This window comes from Colobus angolensis, unplaced genomic scaffold (assembly GCF_000951035.1).
Source record: "Colobus angolensis palliatus isolate OR3802 unplaced genomic scaffold, Cang.pa_1.0 Scaffold23, whole genome shotgun sequence".
In the NCBI taxonomy this organism is placed as follows: Eukaryota; Metazoa; Chordata; class Mammalia; order Primates; family Cercopithecidae; genus Colobus; species Colobus angolensis.
The window spans coordinates 18,631,530-18,639,964 of record NW_012115488.1 but is presented as its reverse complement, the minus strand read 5'-3'; the positions used below and the strand labels follow the sequence as shown (position 1 = coordinate 18,639,964).

The following is an 8,435-nucleotide window of genomic DNA, read 5'->3' as shown; positions in this document are numbered from 1 at the left end:
AAATGTATTGTAGTTCCATACATTTTGTCCTTGTATTGAAAACCTGAAGATATAGTCATCCCTATCACAGTATAAAACAGTATGCAAAGGACCTTCCCTGAACCATTAGTATAGATGAAATTAAAACAAACATAAACAAAGTCAGGTAAAAGTTAACAATGGAATTTTTTTTCTCTCTTTTTGATACAGAGTTTTGCTCTGTCGCCCATGCTGGAGTGCAGTGGCTGATCTTGGCTCACTGCAACCTCTACTTACCGAGTTCAAGCGATTCTCCCGGCTCAACCTCCCAAGTAGCTGAGATTACAGTTATGTGCCACTGTGCCTGGCGAGTTTTTGTATTTTTAGTAGAGATGGGGTTTTGCCATGTTGGCCAGGCTGGTCTCAAACTCCTGACCTCAGGTGATCCGTCTGCCTTTTATGTTGACACAGTTATAAGTCCATGTCTATAATGTAAAGATAAAATACTATTTAACTAAAAGAAGTATGCCATACACAAGGTTGTTCATTTAGTCACCGTTTGATCACCCAAGCAGACTGATAAAGCAAAGCAACTCATTCTTTTTGCAAGAGGTTTGCTGTCAGAACACAGACGTCATGGAAACCACCCCTAAAACCAAAACGGGAAACAAAAAGACTCACATCAATATCATTGTCATTGAATATGTAGATTTGGGCAAGGTCATTTGACCTACAAATGAGGTGGAATCAACAAAAGAACCATTGAAAATATTGAGAGTGAGGCCGCTGAGATGAGAAAGAACTTTTGAAGTATGCCTGGGTCTGTCTTAATAAACTGTTGAGTTTGAATATAGTAAACTGTTGAGTGTAAATGTAGTGTCATCACTGATATTGCTCTGTGGAAATTTGTAATCAGCAGGTATCATGTGACTATCATTGATGACACAAGACACAGAAACTTTATCAAAAATCTGATTGCAGGCATATCTCATGCTGGCTTGTCCGGATTGTTGCTCCTGGCCTTGGTGATTTTCATGCTATGTTTTCAAGAGTGGATAAACCCATGAGCATGCCTTTCTGGCTCACACACCGGGTATGAAACAACTAATTGTTGGTGTTTACAAAGTAGAATCTACTGAGCCACCCTACAACCAGAAAAAATATGAAGAAATTGTTGAGGAAGTCAGCACTCACGTTAAGAAAATTGACTTACCACCCTGATAAAGTAGCATTTGTGCCAATTTTTGTTTGGAATGATGATAATATGCTGTAGAATATGAACCAAAACATGTTTTGGTTCAAGGCATGGAAAGTCACTGATCAAGACAGCAATGCCAGTGGAACCATGCTGCTGGAAGGTCTGGTTTGCATCCTACCACCAACTCACCCAGCTGCCAAGCCATTGCATGTGCCTCTCCAGAATATCTACAAAATGATGTTGGTGCTATCTCTGTGGGTCAAGTGGAGTCTGGTATTCTGAAACCTGGCATGGTAGTCACCTTTCTTTGAGTCAATGTTACAACTGAAGTAAAGTCTGTTGGAAGGCACCATGAAGCTTTGAATGAAGTTCTTCCTGAGAACAATGTGGGCTTCAGTTTTAATAGTGTGCCTGTCAAACATGTTCGTTGTGGCAAAGTTGCTGGTGACAGAAAATATAACCCACCAATGGAAGCATCTGGCTTCACTGCTCAGATGATTGTTCTGAACAATCCAGGCTAAATCAGTGCTAGCTACACCCCTGTACTGAATTGTCACACTGCTCACATTGCTGGAAAGTTTGCTGCACTGAAGGAAAAGATTGAGCACTCTTCTGATAAGAAGCTGGAAAATGGCCCTAAATTCTTGAAATCTGGTGATGCTTCCATCATTGATATGATTCCTGGCAAGCACATGTATATTGAGACCTTCTCTAACTATTCTTCTCTAGGTCATTTTGCTGTTCATTATATGAAACAGTTGCTTGGGTGTCATCATCATAGTCGACAAGAAGGCTTACGAAGCTGGCAAGGTAACTAAGTCTGCCCAGACAACTCAGAAGGCTAAATGAATGTGATACCTCTATCTACCATCCCAGTCTTAATCAGTGGTGAAGGAATGGTTTCAGAACTATTTCTTTCAATTGGCCGTTTAAGTTTAATAATAAGTCTGGTTGATGATAACAATGCATCGTAAAACCTTCAGAAGGAAAGGAAAGTGTTTTGTAAACTACTTTTTTTTGCATTTGGCAATTTTTAGTTATTAGTTTTTAAAATCCATACTTTTTAATAGAAACAACTTGACAAAAAATACATTGTAGAATTTTGAGACCCACTAAAACAAAGCTTAATGAGAAAAAAGCAACTCATTTTGAGAAATGTGAATGAAATATCATTTGCCCATTTCTCTGTCAAGAATTGAATGGTAACTCATTTTTAAAGAAAACCCAGCACATCTGAGACAAAGGACGCATTCTAATAAAACAACAGCTTTTTCAAAGAAATACAACATGATTTAAAAGTTCAGCTTTCAAGGTTTATTTTTATTTTCTCAATCTGTTGTAGTTTCTGTCAGATGTCATGGGTGATGTGGTGTCTGTGTCCCAGAGATAAAGTGAAATGAACCCAAGTCAGAGATGAGAAAGGGTGCCTGACAGATGATGGGCACTTGGGCCCTTGTAAACCTTGACTATGCTCCCTTTGGGAGGCCATCCCAGTGCCAGTTGGAGTAAATCCGCACTGTCCAAACTGTCAAGAGCAGTTTTGTGATATGTGCTTCACAGAGTCCCTACAGCTGCAAATGGAGACTTGATGCCCTGTGCTCTGAGAAGCCTGATCTTTAAATTATTCTGTTTCAGCCCACCTTTTGTATATTTCTATATGTACTAATGCAAAATAGGAGGAACACAATTTCCCTAATTATACCTCTGTGGTAATAACATGCTTTATACATTTTTAACCTTCCCTGATATCACTGATTTTCACAGTATATCTCCTAAAAGTCAAATGCATCATTTATGTTTAATTTGTTAGATATGCAAGGAGAAATCATTCAGCATTCAGTAAAATATATATTTTGAATCTGTGATAAAATGATCTAGAATTATGAATGGAAAATACATGAAGGCTAAATTGAGAAGTGAAAACATAAGTAAGTTTCAAAACTCAATCCAAATAAACCATGCAATTTTTAAAAAGAATAATATACCTCCCAGATAAGCTTTGAAGCAGAAAAAACAAAAAGGCTTACTTTGAAAAATAATGAAAAAGAGCGGCACTGAAGAAGATGTTAAATATTACCAATTATTAGCTATATAGTTAATTAAATACAAAAGAAACCATGCAAAAACACAAAACCTGCCCCAAACTATCCAAATAAAAAATAAAAGAAAATGATTGTTATGCATTCACAGAAAGTAAAAAATCAATAATGCCTGATTTATATCCTTTCCATGCAAGAAGTATATTGAAATCTACATGAGACAAATTGTACCTCAAGTAACACAGCAAGCAAATTTTATAGCCCACGTCGTAACCTTAGATTTTTGTTTTGTTTGACTTTGGTTTTCTTTTATCAGTGAACTTCTAAATATACAAAGAGACATGCGATAACAGTTTAAATTTATCCATGGAAATGGATAAATAATAAGAAATAATTACACAGGATACTGACTGTTGGACTTTTTAAAAAGTTGCAGTTAGATTCACTGTAAACTCACATATTAAAAATACTAATTTCAGAATTAGGAATATTTCTGCATTGATAAAGTAGGAAAAAATGGATTTGACTTATGCTCAGGAGAAATTCGAAATCAATACACTGCTGTAAAATTTGAAGAGCAGAGGTATGAAAATACATCATCTCAATTAGACATTAACCCCGCCTCTTTGGGAAATATTAAATTTAATTTCTTCTTTACTTACTATTTAATTCATTGAGTTCATCTTCTAATTGATCATAACTCTATTATAAAATAAGGTTTTTTTTGTTTGTTGTTTTTTTTTTTTTTTTTTTTTTTACTTTTAAAAGCACTTACCCTTGGAACATCTATCTGAAGAAACTGTTTTAAAGTAATTTTTTTTTCTTTTTTAAAAAAGTGATTGTTTTTCTGAGATGAAAGAATTTGGAGATCAATATACACAATTTTCAAACTCTTGAAAATGTATTATTTTTGGATGCCATGGTCATAATGGCACGGTCATAATGGCACTTATATCTTATTACTTATAAGATTTTTATTCAATCTATTCAAGTTTCTATATTATTTTGTACTTTCATTATGGGGATTTGAAATTGCTCACATTGGAAAAGCACATGCTAACCCAGGAATGAATTTAGTTACAAATGTGAACACTCAACTTTCTGGAAAGTAGGTTTCCATTTTTGATAAGAATGGACCTTAGAGAGCAAACTGTATTTATTGCTATGTATTACATACTGAAATGTAAATGTTGGCAAAGTCAAACAAGAAATACACTAAATTAAAGCAATAGTAACTAAAGTAATATTGTTGATGTATTTTAGGTACTAAGTTCTACAGTTATCAATTTTTATGTGTAGAATCATGTATTTATATAAAATTTCTATTTAGTGATGAATACATAGTTTAAAATTAAAATAATGATTACTTAATGTTTAAGGTATTTCATAATTTACAAGTGGCATATTTCATCATTAATATGTAAGTAGCTATTTGCTAAACAAATCCAAACTTTAAAAAATACACTTATTTCCATTTAATTATCCTCTACTAGATTGAGCATCGATTTTTGGAAGTGGTACACATTTATTTAACTTTCCTATATCCCTTAAATAAGTAAAGACAGATATATATAGTCTGGTAAAAAAAATGAATAGGGCTTGTAAGTAACTCTTTTATCATAAAGAGGATAAAGTTTGAAGGAGGATTCAGTTTATTTCTAATATAATTAGAAAAACAAAGAAGATGATATTTAATTTACAGGACAAATATTAATAATGTAGAATGTCTTCTAAAGACTGTTGCAGTGGAAATTAATAGAGTATTTTATTCCAAACAGGCAAATGTTTACTAAGCAAAATGTTAGCATAGGCCATTTCATAGGGTAATCACCATTGCATCCCCTGCATCTGTAAGAGTAACTCGTGTATAGTAGATCCTTAATATATGTTTCATAATTACTAAATTGATGAATATATGCCTTTTTCCTTTCCTAAGACACAAGATCATATGTCGTTACCTGTAGCCAGTTTTCACTTGATAGGGGTTTTACAAACTGTTTATAGGCCTTTTCGATCCTAAATAAATTGTGAACTTAAAAAAAAAGAGAGTTTATGTTTTTCAAGGTGGGCTTTTGAGAACAGAAAATGGTAAAACCATCATATTGATATAACTATATTGCAATTTATATTAGAAATAATATCAATTTGAAGATGGGTGTTTTGTTAAAAACACATGTATATTTACAATAGAAGAATTTGACACATTTTCTAATAGTGTTTGATATTCTTCACATTTCTACTCCTTATACTATGAAAAATATGACACAACACTTGCTAAAATGTTTGCCCTGGTGTGAACAGCATCTTTATATCTAGATACTAGCTATCCCATAGTCAAAAATTAAAACAATTCCAGAAAGCAGTCAACATTGGAATGTGAAAGAAGAGATTCTAGCTCTGGGGTTGTTCACACAGGCAGGTGAGTAACTGGGACTAGAAAAGATATGATACCGAAAGTAAGTAAATGGCAATTAGAAAATCTGCCACCAGCTAGAAAGGAGAGGTGCTCATGGTTAGGTCTCTAATCTTCTGGTAAATGAGAAAGTACTTTTATCAACAAGCATCAGTTTAACTCTTTTTAACCTTATCTACTCTACTCCATAAATCAATTTCTTTAGAGAAAGACAGATGAGAGATCAATAAATGTATTCTTGGATATGTGGCTATGCTTTGTCAGAGGAAGGCAGAGAGCCTTCTCTGACAATTATTCAGAAACAAATATTAGATGATTTCCCTCTATGTACAAAACACAGTTCAAATATTTGGATAAAAATCTGAAAAAAACAAGGCATATATTCCTGAAAATATCTGAGAATATTCACTTAGGGCTATGGCTAAAATGTCATGATGATGTTCATGATAATGTCTTCCTAGCAGGAGGTGATAAGCTCTAAGGAATAACAGGGACCTGAACATGTAAATCCCACTGGGGCTTTAATTTGTATTGTAAGATGGGAAAATATGGAGAATCCTGATGAGGAGGGATGTGGTTTAATTTACTTTTTAATAGGATCGTGTTGGCTGCTCTGTTGAGGTCAGACTGTAGAGAGCTACATTTGGGAAGCAAAAAGAGCAGAGAGCAGGGTTTTGTAATTGAGGTATGAGACACTGGGAAATATGGAAATAGTAAGAAGAGGATAGTTCTGGATATAGATTAAACCTTAAGTCAACGGAATTTATGGAGGGATTGGATATAAAAGTAATCAAAATAGTAGATCAAGACTGAATGCAGCAGGGAAGAATATTTCCCAAAAGATAAATAGGGATGTGGCTACCAGACAAAGGAGCAATGATGCTTAGTTGTCAGAAGCAACAAATGTCCACAGCAACTCCCAAGAAAGTGCAATAGACATAACACAAAATGAGATGAGGCCCGTTATCACCACCGTGGCACAAGGTCAGGGATGGATCATCAGGGGAAGTCATTTGATATTAATGTCCAGAATTTGTACTACGATTTCTTAAGTTTCTCATACCCAGGACCTTGGTTGATTCTACCATATGCGTAGCACTAACTATACAAGATTTGGCCATGTAGTACTTTCTGTTGGTAAACAAGGAACTAAAAGCCTGGAAAATAGTAAAGGATAATGACATAAACATGCGCATGGTATATCTTTAAGCATTTATAAGGAAATAAGAAATATTAATGACTAGGCCAATGTTAGTTTTACCATATTGCTCCATACTCAATGCTGGTAACTGACCCCAAGCAACGAAAAGTTCCTGATATGGTTTTCTTTTTCCCCATGAGTACAGAAAACATGAGTACAGAAAAAGGCTGCACAAGACCTTTCTCTAGTTACACAAGAAACAAGAAATAAGTAGAGGCATTGTTTCCATTCTATACATTCAAGCCTGGAGCAAATCAAAGTATTTTAGATAAGATTTAATCATAGACTAAAATGAATTCAGTAAATGTGAACTGCCTTTTCTAACCAGAGGATATTATTATCATGTGGGTAGAATAATACGTTTTCACACACACACACACATTTGAAATTCTAAAATACTTTATAATGTAGAATAAAACAAAGTATTTTATGAGTGATATCGTGCTCTGCATAACAACATTCAGTCAGTAACAACCTGCATATATGACAGTGGTCCCGTAAGATTATAGTGGAGCCGAAAAATTCACATCACCTAGTGACATTGTGTAGCCATAGTAATGCCCTAGTGTAATCATTTTTGTGTGTTTGTGTTGATACTTGTAGAAACAATTTTAAATAAACCTTCTGCCAATCATATAAAAGTATAGCATGTACAATTATGTCTACTACATAATGCTTCATAAGGACATAAACAACTATGTTACTGATTTACATATTTACTGTACCTTTTCTTATTATTTTAGAATATACCCCTTTTACTTATTAACAACAACAACAAAAGATAATTGTAAAACAGTCTAGGGCAAGTCCTTCAAGAGGTATTACAGAAGCAGGCGTTGTTGTCATAGGCAATGACAGCTCCATATGTGTTATTGCCCCTGAAGACACTTTCCAGTGGGAAAAGATGTAGAGGTGAAAGACAATGATATTGATGTTTGGACGAACAGAGGCAAGATGGCACACTTCCGGGTTCTTCATCACCAACTTTTCCCGTGCACGCGAAAATGCAGCCGGTGCCCGGGACGGTGCAGACCAACCAGGCATGCACCAGGTGACGTCAATCCAAAGAGACCAAGATTTACCTGGTCGCACCTGCGGAACGCCCCCCCCCGACACGCCCATGCCCTGCCTATTGCCCTCCCACTCCTAGAAAAGCCGCTCCCAGCAGACGTGCAGCGCGGACTTCTCAGCCCCCACACTCCTGTCGGGACTGCATTAGGAACTCCGCCCGAGAGCTCCACTGGGCGACTCTCTTGGCCTCCTTTGCCGGAGGCCGACAGACGTCTCCCTACCCACCTTCTTCCCTGAAGCTAGGTGACCAAAAATAAATTTGCAGTTTTGCTCCTACCCTTGCCTACCCACCTTCTTCCCCTGAAGCTAGGTGACCAAAAATAAATTTGCAGTTTTGCTCCTAGCCTTGCCTACTCGCTGGTTCTTTTGTGCCCGCTCTGGTGGTCCTAGAAAAACAAATCAATTGATAATGCTGAACCAGTGTAGATCTAGTCTAATGTGTGTCTTTATGTCTTAATTTTTAACAAAAATTTAAAGAATAAAAAATTAAGATAAAATAATATGAAAATAGGAAAAAAGTTTATAAAGATATAAAGAAACATATGTTTTTGTTTT

General features: G+C 35.5%; 1 pseudogene; it reads left to right on the top strand.

Moving 5' to 3' along the window:
* The first annotated feature begins 594 nt into the window (after positions 1–594).
* On the top strand, positions 595–2,005 carry LOC105513471 (annotated as a pseudogene).
* Positions 2,006–8,435: the final 6,430 nt, after the last annotated feature.